We start from the raw sequence: 12,907 nt of genomic DNA, 5'->3' as shown, positions 1-12,907 counted from the left end.
TGTGGTCTTGTTAACCAGCTTCAGCTGCAGCACCTGGTTCAAGACCATCTGAAAATCCAAACAAACAACACCCACCGCCTTTCTTATTTCACCAAAGGATTCCAACAGATTTGTCTGGGAAGATTTCTTCTGAGGAAAACCATGCCGACTTTGGCCGTACAGAGGAGGATTTAAAAGAACTGTCATTGAGGGGGAAGAGAAGATGGCGGCACAACGCAGCACACACGGCCTCTCTGGAGAATGATATCTGTTACTTGTTAAGTACAGATTTGTATCTGTACATTAAGTATAATATTATTGTATGATATGTATCCTGATTTAATGGAGACAGACGTGAGAGCGTGGAGGAACATCGGGAGAAACTTCTGAAATGCCCGCTTCGCTGCCGCCTCTACTGTACGGTCCGGAATCTCCGGAGGAGGAGTCTGCTGTGGTCGGGTGCTTCCAAGGCATCAGTTTGTCGGTGCCTGGGAGTTTATGGCAGGGAGAGTTTCTCCCTTTTGCTGCCTGATATCAGGACTATTGGAGTCGATCGGGACTTGAGACTTTTTTTTAAAACCGTGCCCATGGTCTACTTTTATCAAATTATGGTATTGCTTTGCACTGCTGTAACTATATGCTATAGTTATGTGTTTTTTTTGTCAATGTGGGTCTTTGGTTTGTCCTGTTTTTTGTGTGATATCACTCTGGAGGAACATTGTATCATTTCATAATGCATGCAAGCATTTCTAAATGACAATAAACGAGGACTGAGTGTCCTCATAATCTAATGGAACAGAATTACTGGCAGGGTCCAGCTGGCCAGGGTTGACTCTCTACTGTACACTAGGTGTGTAACAAATTCACTTAAGTACCAAAGACAGAGTTTAAAATAAACTGATTTATTTGTCTCAGATCCAGAATATTAAACTCCAGTCCCGTTAAAGGTGAATGTGCAGCAGAAGAAACTCCTCCCATGCCCAGTGACCAGCGTGCAGAACTGGGTTTGGTGAGCAGCAGCAATAATTGCAGAGTTCAGCACCGACAGTCACTCTCGAAATTGCATTCAGCAACGGTGATAGACAAATATCCAGCATGCAGCTTATTGAAACTTTCTCCCAGTGTGACCATGGCAGTGTGTCATAAGTGTAACATGCTGTAAGGTTTCACTGCTGATGTAATGGTTTCTCTGTAGCAGCAATGTTTAGGTTAAGACCAGAGAAAACAGGGTTTTGGAGTGCAGGGCTATCCGATGAGAGAACCCTTTTTTGTGAGTCAGGAAGAGAGATTTTCATGGTCTTTTGCAGGGGAGAGATGAGAAGATGCGAATGGAGAGAGTGGGCCCTTTTTCTTTTTTTTGTTTGTTTACTTTACTAACCCTATAGTCAAAGTAAGAATTATAGAGCTCAATTGTTTAATCACATATTGTGTACTGTTTGTTATTTCAGGGTACTGATCTGTAACAGGGGACACATCACACAGCATCCACCCAAACGAGATTTCTTAAGTTTGGCCGGCTGGGGGGCTATCACCAGCTGCCAGCCAAAGTGAGAGTTACATAAGATTAGCTGACTGAGTGAATCCCTTCCCACATTCACAGCAGGTGAACGGCCTCTCCCCAGTGTGAACTCAATGATGCACATTTGGTTGATTTGGCTGAGAGAATCTCTTCCCAAAGTCCGAGCAGGAGATCGGCCTCTACCCACTGTGAACTCGCTGGTGTCTCTGTAGTTGGGATGACCGAGTGAATCCCTTCCCACAGTCTGAGCAGGTGATTGGCCTCTCCCCAGTGTGAACTCGCTGGTGTCTCTGTAGTTGGGATGACCGAGTGAATCCCTTCCCACAGTCTGAACAGGTGAACGGCCTCTCTCCAGTGTGAACTCGCTGATGTTCCTTCAGTTTAGATGACAAAGTGAATCCCTTCCCACAGTCTGAGCAGGTGATTGGCCTCTCCCCAGTGTGAACTCGCTGATGCATCTTCAGGTCAAATGAGCAAGTGAATCCCTTCCCACAGTCTAAGCAGGTGAACGGCCTCTCTCCAGTGTGAAATCGCTGGTGACTCTGTAGGTGGGATGACTGAGTGATTCCCTTCCCACAGTCTGAGCAGGTGAACGGCCGCTCCCCGGTGTGAACTCGCTGATGTATCTTCAGTTGAGATGACTGTGTGAATCCCTTCCCACAGTCCGAACAGGTGAATGGCCTCTCTCCAGTGTGAACTCGTTGATGTATCTTTAGGTTGGATGAGCAACTGAATCCCTTCCCACAGTCTGAGCAGGTGAACGGCCTCTCTCCAGTGTGAACTCTCTGATGTACCTTCAGATTAGATGAACGAGTGAATCCCCTCCCACAGTCTGAGCAGGTGAACGGCCTCTCTCCAGTGTGAACTCTCAGATGCACCTTCAGTTGAGATGACCGAGTGAATCCCTTCCCACAGTCTGAGCAGGTGAACGGCCGCTCCCCGGTGTGAACTCGCTGGTGAGCTATTATGTCAGATGACCGAGTGAATCTTTCCCCACAAATTCAGCAGATAAGCAACTTCTGCCCAGTGTGAACTGACTGCTGTGTCCACAGGTAGGAACACTGACTAAATCCTTTCTCACGCACAGAATAGGTGAATGGCCTTGTCCTAGTGTGAACTTGCTGATGCACCTTCAGTTGAAATGTCCGAGTAAATCCATTCCCACTGTCTGTGCAGATGAATGGCCTCTCCTGTGTAAAACGCCGGGCTTGCTAGTTGCTCAGATGACCCTGTGCAAAATAACGGGCATGCCAGTCAGTCAAATGATAGAGTGAATCCCTCCCCACAGTCTGAGCGGGAAGGATGATCGAGTGAATCCCTTGCTCCAATTATTAAATATCTCGACAGAGACAGCAAAACTGGTGTGTTCTGTTTGAGATTCCTGTAGACAAATTCCTTGTCATTTTTTAACCTGTAAAACGATTCACAAAATCCATCAATGTGTGTAGAACAACATTTCAGATGAAATTACATGAGTTGCCAAGATGTGATCTGACATCACAGTGTTACAGTGAAGGTCAACCCAAGTTGGAGAGAGAAATCATCTTCTAACTGGGCAGAGTGCTGGTATCTGGAATGAGCATTGAACTCTCTGATGCTCTTCCTGTCTCTATAAGAATGGGGCATTTCTGCCGTCTCCAATCTGTGACCTGGCTCAGTTTGACTCTCTCCATTGGTATTATTCTGTTTCCACTGAGCTGCATGGGTTCCTGGCCCCACAGTAACTGAAACACTCTCACACAAACAGCCGGCAGTGCATTCCATGCATCCACCACTCTCTGTGTAAAAGACTTACCACTGGCATCCCCTCAGTACCTATTTCCAAGCACCTTAAAACTATGCCCCCTCGTGTTAGCCATTTCAGTCCTGGGAATAAAACCTCTGGTTATCCACACGATCAATGCCCCTCATCATCTTATACACCTAAAAAATGCACTAAACATAGACAAGGTAATTAAACATTGCATGAGGATTTCTTGAAATTAGGAGGGTACAGATAGGGTAAATGCAAGCAGTTTTTTCCACTGAGGTTGTGTGGGATGACAACCAGAGGTCATGGGTAAGTGGGGAAGGTGAATATTTGATGATAGCACGTGGAAAAGCTCTTCACTGAAACGGTCGTGAGAGTGTGGCATGAGATGTCAGCACAAGGGGTTCATGTGAGCTCAGTTTCACCATTTGAAAGAAGTTTGGATGGGAGCCTGAATGGTAGGTGTATGGAGGGCGTTGGTCCCAGTCAGGTAGTTGCAATAGATACCTTAAATGTTTTTTTAGCATTGACTAGATGGGCCAAATAGCCTGTTTCCCTAGAACTCCTCCATGTTTCTGTGACAGAGAAGCTGGCCAAACTTGTTTGGAAGGGAAAAGGTAGGAGCGACAACAGAGTAGCAATGGCTGGAGTTTTTGGGAGCAATTCAGGAGCTGAGTGATCGATATCTGAGGTCTGAACAACATCTGACTTGTGTCAAGAAAACAAACTCTCCCTCTTTGTCACAAAAACAAAGGAGCTGATTGTGTACTACAGGAGGAATGGAGACAGGCGAACCCCTATTGACATCAATGGATCTGGGGTTGAGAGGGTGAACAGCTTTAAGATCCTCAGCATAAACGTCACCAAACATCTCACATGGTCTGTATGTACTGGCTGTGATGTGAAAAGAGCACAGCAGCACCTCTTTCACCTCAGATGGTTGAAGTTCCTTGGTATGGGCCCCAAATCCTAAGAAATTTCTACAGAGAGACAACTGAGAGCATCCTGATTGGATGCAGCACTGCCTGGTATGGGAACTGTACTTCCCTCAATCGCAGGACCCTGCAGAGAGTGGTGCGGACAGCCCAGTGCATCTGTAGATGTGAACTTCCCACTATTCAGGAGATTTACAGAGACAGGTGTGTAAAGGGAGCCCAAAGGATATTGGGGACCCAATTCACCACAACCACAAACTGTTCCTACTGCCACCATCCAGGAAACGGTCCCACAGCAAAAGGACTAATAGGCTTTGGGACGTCATTTTCTACCAGGGCATCAGAATGATTAATTCATGCTGATACCATTGAATTTCAATGTTATATTGACTCTTCTATGTATAAATATTATAAATTACTATAAATTACACATTGTAGATTTAGATGGAGAGTAACGTAAAGATATTTACTCCTCATGTGTATGAAGTATGTATGTAATAAAGTCAATTCAATTCGACTCAATTCACCCTCTCCACTATCTGTTTTGTTGCTCTGGCTCCCAATCCCCCTACAACTTATTTTAACCACTTCAACCTCTCACCACACTAGCTCTAGCAAGCCTTAATACTAGGATATTAGTCCCCTTCTTGTTCTATTCCCGTAACTAATGCATCCCCTATCACTTATTTGACTTTCCGCTGCCAGGTAATCCCCCCCCCCCCAACAATTTCTAAAGTGGTCCAACTGCTGTTGTGTGGGATGTCCACAAGAGTACTCTTCGATGGCCTTTTAACCTCATTCACCTGCCTGACTCTCACCTAGTTTCCTGTGTCCTGCACCTTGGGTGTAACTCGCCTCTCTTCATGTCACATCTATCACCCCCTCTGACTCCCAGCTGATCCTGAATTCATCAATTTCAAGTCCCAGCTCCTTCAAGTTCAGGGCTACAAGCTGCAGCTGGATGCACATCTTGTAGGTGAGGGCATCAAGGACACTAAAGGTCTCTGCTCCTTCCCTCCAATACCCCCTCTGATTTCTAATGACCAGTGTACACATAAATCATGTACTGTGCTTATTTTTACCAAGTGACAACATGTGCACAGTGATTTTTATATAGAGAGGTATTCATTTTAACAGCTAGCAAATCACTGTCGATAAGAACTTTGATCTCCTCTGGGTTTGATTGAGTTCATCTGCTCTCTCACACAACCTATGTAGCGGGAGTGTAATGGGTAATGAAGGATTTTCTTACCAGAGCTTTTGCACATTGTGCATAAGTGGTTTGCTTGCTAAATTACGCTTTAAAAAGTGAGATTTCCAAATATCACTCCACTTTTTCCCACTTGTAAATTCTACAGCAACGTTTGCATCGCCACAATACACACAGGTATCACCAGTTTCTATATTGGACATAAACATTTCCCCCGAACCCTCCTGATGAATTAAGAATATATTTAAAAAAATCATTTTGAACCTATGTAACCTCTGGCTAAAAGAATAATTGGGACTGAATAGGAATATTTGAACCAAAGTAAACACTGTCTTCAGTGGTTAGCCAGGACAGGCTCATAACCAGTTCTCTGTGGCTTGCAGAGAGACACATTGAGAGATGATAACATTATACATTGTACCCTCTTTTGTGTAAAGGGAGGAGGACTCACTGATAAGGACAGGAATAAACATCTGTTTGTAATTAAGTCAGGGCCTTGCAAAGGGAATAACTGATAAGGACTGGACAGTATATCCATCTGTAATTAAAACCATTTAGCAAACTCTCTTATCTAATTAAGTTTGGAGCCAACAGACGGTGGGCGTACCAGTTCAAATAACATCTTGCAATAGGAATGTATGGGGCTTACTATGTATAAATATATGGCTGTAACCTGACTAAATCAGTCCACTTGTCAGATAGTGGCAGTGTTTACGTGCCTTCCCTTTAACAACGGGGTCTCAAACTCCTGCTGGAAAATGAACTGTGGTGACGATAAGAAGCTGGTCTTCCGAGTTTTATTCAACTTCAACATTTGGAGTCACAAACACGATCCCAATATAGGGAGTGCTGAGCAGATGGGCTGAATGAAGATGTAAAGTGGAACAGTATATTATCAGCAAGTTGGAGGAATAATGCATGTGAGAAAGGGATAGAGGTCTGTACTGCAAAAGGAACGCCAAAGGTTGGGAGCCACTAAAAGCGAAGCGTGAATGGGTGGACGGGCACTAAAAAACGAGAGCAGGAAAAACAACGTAAGCAAACCAAGGCCGGCCCAGATAGGAGAGAAGGGCAGGAATATCAGTCTAAAGTTCGAACTGATAGGGAAACAAGGGATCCCAAACCCATGTCTGTCATACCGACCCTGTTTGAGGACAGTGACCATGATGAGGAGTGGGCACCCACCGTAACAATCCCCCACCTTACCAGGGGCTGAGTGCACCCAGTGCTCCTGAACCCAATCCTCCCAGTACCCAGATACGGTGGCCGCTCAGGTAAAACAGCGGCACAGGGAAGGGGATGTCACTTCATCCTGAGATCCAGAAAGGGAATACCGAGGATTATTCCAAGACAGGGAGGCAAGAATCCAATAAATCCCCAGAGTTAGTGACTCCACAAAGACAACTGCCCACCCAAATGCTGCCCAATCCACGAGCAGGAGGAGGGACAGCCCTCAGTGATTCCTGTGTATGCACCCTGGAAGCCTCAAGAAATGATAATGATTATGAATCAGGCCCCAGATAGAAAAGAAAAACCAGCACAGTTTACTCAGTATGTCCACAGTACTACACAAATGTTTAATGTGACTCCGCAAGATTTATTCAGTCTCTGCTGCATGATTCTCTCAGCTGATGAGGAGCGGAAATGGAAGGCAGAATTGAGATACCAAACCTATCAGCAGTTACAGGCGGGAAAACATAATGAGAATGAACAGACAGACCAGATTATTCAAGCCTTGGAAAGGGCTCTCCAGCAACCTGTAAACATCACTGAAGTACTTGAATGCAAACCTAAGCCTGGGGAATCGGGACCAGACTATTGAGAGCGATTTGTGGCCTGCTACGGCACCTTCGCAGGAGACCAAGCCTTTAATGATGGGAATCTGTCCCCCCAGTTCAATGCCCTACTGCTCCAATGCTTACCAACTAAGTTAACCAACATGATTAAAATAAGTAATATGGATTTGCTTGACAATGACCGAAATCGAACTTTGACATATTATTGGAACCTGATTTTTGATTCCTGATCAACCCCGAAGGGAAATAATATTTAAGGTGAATATGTTCAGCAGGAAGAAGGATGCGAGCGGGCTATATCTGGGAATCAGAAATGGGAACAAAAACCTACCAAGGGACAGGTGGGGACAACAACCCATTTAGAAATTGACAAGCAAGGATGCTTCCTACCGTGAGTACCACCCCTCAGGAAGAGCCCAGTGTAATATTGCAAGTTGCTGGAATTCCAATTCCGTTTATGATTGATATGAGGGCAACCACAACCACTCTCGATCAGGAAATAGTATCAGAAAAGGGATTCCAGCTATCAGATGCTACCATCACTCTGTCTGGGTTCGAAGGCAGGGAACGTACGTATTCACGAACCCAGCCACTGCAGGTGGAATTCCAGGGGAACCAGTGTGAGGTTTCATTTACAGTCACCAACAGACGGGGGTGTAATCTATCAGAGACAGACTTGCTCTGTCTGCTGGAAGTCGAGATTTTATGTATGGACAAGGGTATCACCCTGGGACTAGTGAACAACCGACAGCTTCCCCAGTTTCCGAATCCCCAGTGGTGGGCACTTAATCTGGACTCCACTGCGTTTGAACCACTTCTGCCAGCGGCCGAGCCCTACGTGACTCTGTGCTATGACCCTACGGGGTGCGTCACTGAGGGAGAGAAGTTCCCAGTCACGGTGATTGGAGAGGTTAAAGGAAGAGAGGGCATAGCATTACTGGCCGACGTTCCGGATTTCCTTTGGCGACAGACAGGACTGGTGGTCCCCATACCTGAGGCAACATTTTCCGAGGATGGAAGCTCTTTTGTGGATCCAGCAGGAAAACGATGTGATAGTGACGGACAGTGAAGTAATTGAACAGGCCTCTTTTGAAGCTTATGCATTTGGAATTGTACATGACTACGGGGCTTTGGGGATTCCTGACTTCCTCTGGCCACCCCATTAGTAATGCCACCATTGTAGACAACTGACTCACCGGTCTACAGCTACCTCGAGTTTTGGCTGTTATTAAATGTGCAGCCCATACTCGGAAATTAGTTGATCACATTAACTGATTCAGAATTGGCTTGCCTGCAGAAAACAGAGGGTCAAGGTGGAGGGAGTACATTTGGATTAGGGGGTTGTGACTAGTGGTGTCCCACAAGGATCTAATCTGGAACCTCTACTTTTTGTGATTTTTATTAACAACCTGGATGTGGGGGTAGAAGGGTGGGTTGGCAAGTTTGCAGATGACACAAAGGTTGGTGGTGTTGTGGATAGTGTAGAGGATTGTCGAAGATTGCAGAGAGATATTGATAGGATGCAGAAGTGGGCTGAGAACTGGCAGATGGAGTTCAACCCAGAGAAGTGTGAGGTGGTACACTTTGTAAGGACAAACTCCAAGGCAGAGTACAAAGTAAATGGCCGGGTACTTGGGAGTGTGGAGGATCAGAGGGATCTGGGAGTACATGCCCACAGATCCCTGAAAGTTGCCTCACAGAGATAGGGTAGTTAAGAAAGCTTATGGGGTGTTAGCTTTCATAAGTTGAGGGATAGAGTTTAAGAGTCATGGGGTAATGATGCAGCTCTATAAAGTTCTGGTTAGGCCACACTTGGAGTACTGTGTCCAGTTCTGGTCGCCTCACTATAGGAAGGATGTGGAAGCATTGGAAAGGGTACAGAGGAGATTTACCAGGATGCTGCCTGGTTTAGAGAGTATGCATTATGATCAGAAATTAAGGGAGCTAGGGCTTTACTCCCTGGAGAGAAGGAAATTGGCAGGAGACATGATAGAGGTATACAAGATATTAAGAGGAATAGATAGACTGGACAGCCAGCGCCTCTTCCCCAGGGCACCACTGCTCAGTACAAGAGGTTGTGGCTTTTATGTAAGGGGAGGGAAGCTCAAGGGGGATATTAGAGGAAGGTTTTTTACTCAGAGAGTTGTTGGTGTGTGGAATGCACTGCCTGAGTCAGTGGTGGAGGCAGATACACTAGTGAAATTTAAGAGACTACTAGACAGGTATATGGAGGTATTTAAGGTGGGGGGTAATATGGGAGGCAGTGTTAGACAGTCAGCACAACAGTAACGTGGATCTGTTTACGTGTACGAGTGTGGGGTAATTGGTGGGGAAGTTGTGGGGCTACTGGTGGAGTGGAAGGACGTTGGGGATGTGGGTTATCGGACACAGTGTGACCCGGGAGGATGGGTCCTATGGCAGATTAAGTTGTAAGCAAAGGAGGATCTGGTCCATTGCATCAGACAGCTTTCAGGAAGCAACACATCTCTCTTTACATTAATCACTGTCTAATCTTGCTGCTAACATTGTGTTTGTCACAGAGCCCAGAGTCTGGGAACAGCTCGATGGTAGGAAGCAGATGGTGATGACGAGAGGCAGTTTACTGGAGTCACGGCCTGTGCCTCCTGGAGCTCCCCAGGGTAACACCCATTGCTACTTGTCATCGATGTCAATAATCTGGTTGAGAATGTACAGGATATGGGTAGTGAGCTTGCAGCAGGTAATTTCAAACAATTACTTCTTTTTGCAAGATAGTAAATATAGACACCCCTCTTTCCCTCTCCACACTCAGAACCGACCAAAACCTACTTCAGAAGATGAAAGTTCCTGAAATGAGCAAACACTGAGGGAATGTGAGAGACTTTAAAGAGCTGGGACACTGACTGTACATTACCAGACCTGGAGTGATTGTAACTGGGTCTGACAGAGATAACTGATACTTCTGGGCACATTCATTCTCACCTCAACTATTTCCTACCTTACTTTGTATAGATATGTAATGTGTAAAGGACCAGTGTCTGAGTAAGTGAGACTCACCAAACTTTCTCCTGAGTGAATCACTGGAAACTCTGAGTCAGATGGGTTCTCTCCAGTTGTTGCTCTCAATCCTCGGGCTGGTTCACTTGTTGCTGTTCCCTCGTCTTCAGTCATGGTTTGCTTCCAGTTGGGGTTTTTCTTCCAATAAATCTCTCACCGCAGGTCTAACTTTAATCAGAAAGACAATGAAGCACGTTAACAATGCAAAGGAAAACAAAATATTTCTGCTCATTGAAATCTAAACATTGAAGACAAATATAATGATCTCAGTGAACAAATCTGTAATTGTCCCTGACACGTCACAAAACCTGATATGGGATCAGAAGGAGTCATCGTTCAGTCATGGTCAGATATAAGATGCAGGAACAGAATTAAGTGATTCTATCCATCGAGTCTGCTCCACCACTCAACCATGCCTGAGATTGATCCCAACACCATATTCCTGCCTTCCTCCTGTAACCCTGAAGCTACTTAGCAATCATGAATATAGTAATCTCTGCCATAAATATACCCAAATGGCAGCCTCAACTACCCTCTGTGGCAACAAATTCCACAGATCAGCCATCTTTTGGCTGAAGAAATTTTTCTCATCTCAGTTTTGAAGGGAAGCATCTTTATTCTGAGACCGTGCTGTCAGATCACAGACTCCCCGTCCAATGGAAACATCCTCTCCACGTCCACTGTATCCAGGCGTTTCAGCATTCGGTAGGTTTACTTAACCACCCCGTCCCCTTTCACCCCCGTCTGAACTCCAGTGAGCACAGCCCCATAACCATCAAATGCTCCTCATACATAAAGCCGATCACTCCTGAGATTATTCATGTGAACCTTGTTACCAACAACTGCACTGAGCACATTTCCAAGTATAACAGACAATCAGGAAATTTAAACCACTCCAGAGTGAATGTAATAAAAAGAAACTGGAATCACCAGAATCGCTCAACAGGTAAGGAACTGCTGTGGGGAGAGCAACAAAGTTAAGGATTCAGGTTCACAATCTTTTGTCAGAATGGATTCAGAATTTTTCATTTTTAGTGCAGATCTCCAGCCACTTGAGTTTCTGTTTGATTTCCACTGTCTGACAGACAGGTGACAGTGAGGAGGAATTTCCAAACACAGTCCGAACACTGAACACCCCCCCCCCCCAGGTTTATTTCTACTGGTTCAAACACAGAACAGCCCATTTAATCACAGCCTCTCCCTGTGAGGGATGGAATGGGAACTCATTCCCTCCTCAGACTGGCAGTCATTGCTTCCAAAGGAACTCCAGAAACAAACATCTGATCCCAGACCAGAAATACTCACTCAACACCTCATAAACCTGGGCAGCTTGATCCCCGGGTCCATTTTACTTGGATCTAACAGGGGTGCAGTGCTGCCGGAGCTCACCGGAACGCCACTCCAGCACCTCTGTAAAAAACAGTCAAAATAAACAAGCGGGGAATTTAACAGCGGCCGCATATTAAATAGAGGGAAACTTACAGAAGTGGGGGTTGGGGAGAGGGGTTGGTGGCTGGTGGGGAAAATACCACTAATAACATGAGGATAGGATATTTGATTGTTTTTGGTGAAATCCAGGAGCTGCGACTGTGGTGATCCGTGGATTACTTGCTAATACAAAACTAAATTTATCTCACAACCAACCCTATGGCTTCTAAGCAAACAACGTTAACTTGCTTGATAATTATATTTTGTGATAATTAGTGAATGCAACCGTGCGCTACTTTGTCATATTATTAAATCAAGTATTATATGTTTTATTGTACCAGTTATATACTGAAATGTTGTGATTGGCTATAATCTTAACTTATGTCTTAACTATCACTATATTTCTGTGGAGCTCTGGAATTCATATATATTTCTTTCATCTTGGTATAGTGCAAGACATTATAAAAAGCCATATTCTCATATATTTGTATATACACACACACATACACACGTGTGTGTGTGTGAGTGCGTGACACCGAACTTGTGTACCTGCTCATTACATATATGTTACGTGAATGGGGCAAGGAAGTTGTTCAGTACATGAAATGAGCAGGTACAAAAATTGGGTGTGACATACAAGGGGTGATTGATAAGTTCCTGGCTGAAGGAGGAAGAAGTCAATTTTACAAAACCTTTCCAGCATCTGCAGATTTCCTCGTGTTTACAAAACCTTGCTATTTTCAATTATCTGAAACAGAAATACCACAAAAGTTATTAATTTCAAACTTTCTGCATAATCACTCAAAGAGTTGAACTGCACGTACAAGTACCGAGAGCTGTATAACTTCAGGCCTTCTAACTTAGGCCACGAACTTATCAATCACCCCTCATACAGCTTCGGCAGCAAAAAATTGGCAATGCACCCCTGCTCCAGCCGCAGAGCTCAATGCAACCGGCCCAGATTCACACAATCTCGGGATCAACTCCGACTCACCCCCGCTCGAATCGGAGAAACGCCAACAGCAGCTGCAGTGAGCAAACCGCATGCGTTTATGAGGAGGTTCTCTGCAGCACCACCGGTGCCCGGAGGTCTTCTCATCGTCGCCGGTGGCCGGAGGTACGCACAGCGCCACCGGTGCCCGGAGGTCCATGCAGCGCCACCAGTCTCTGGAGCCCCATGCAGAGCCACAACTGGCCGAAGGCTGGAGGGACAACGGAGAGGTAAATTACAAACACGACGAAGTCCGCAGATGC

General features: G+C 45.4%; 1 protein-coding gene across 3 annotated transcripts in view; it reads right to left on the bottom strand.

The window, feature by feature from the left end:
- The window catches only part of LOC140720936 (uncharacterized), a 184,325-nt gene extending 171,627 nt beyond the window's left edge, over window positions 1–12,698 (bottom strand). The window contains exons 1-3 of one of the 3 annotated variants that reach the window (XR_012097283.1): window positions 12,648–12,698; window positions 10,226–10,393; window positions 2,656–2,727 (exon numbers count right to left, since the gene is read on the bottom strand). The gene's annotated coding sequence lies outside the window, so the exon portion shown is untranslated. Of the gene's footprint in view, window positions 1–2,655; window positions 2,728–10,225; window positions 10,394–11,530; window positions 11,639–12,647 lie in introns of those variants that run through there. The other 2 variants (XR_012097282.1, XM_073035788.1) reach the window with 2 other exon arrangements.
- Window positions 12,699–12,907: the final 209 nt, after the last annotated feature.

Source organism: Hemitrygon akajei, unplaced genomic scaffold (assembly GCF_048418815.1).
Source record: "Hemitrygon akajei unplaced genomic scaffold, sHemAka1.3 Scf000048, whole genome shotgun sequence".
In the NCBI taxonomy this organism is placed as follows: Eukaryota; Metazoa; Chordata; class Chondrichthyes; order Myliobatiformes; family Dasyatidae; genus Hemitrygon; species Hemitrygon akajei.
Note: the sequence above shows the minus strand (reverse complement) of the source record. Positions and strands in the feature narration are given on the sequence as shown.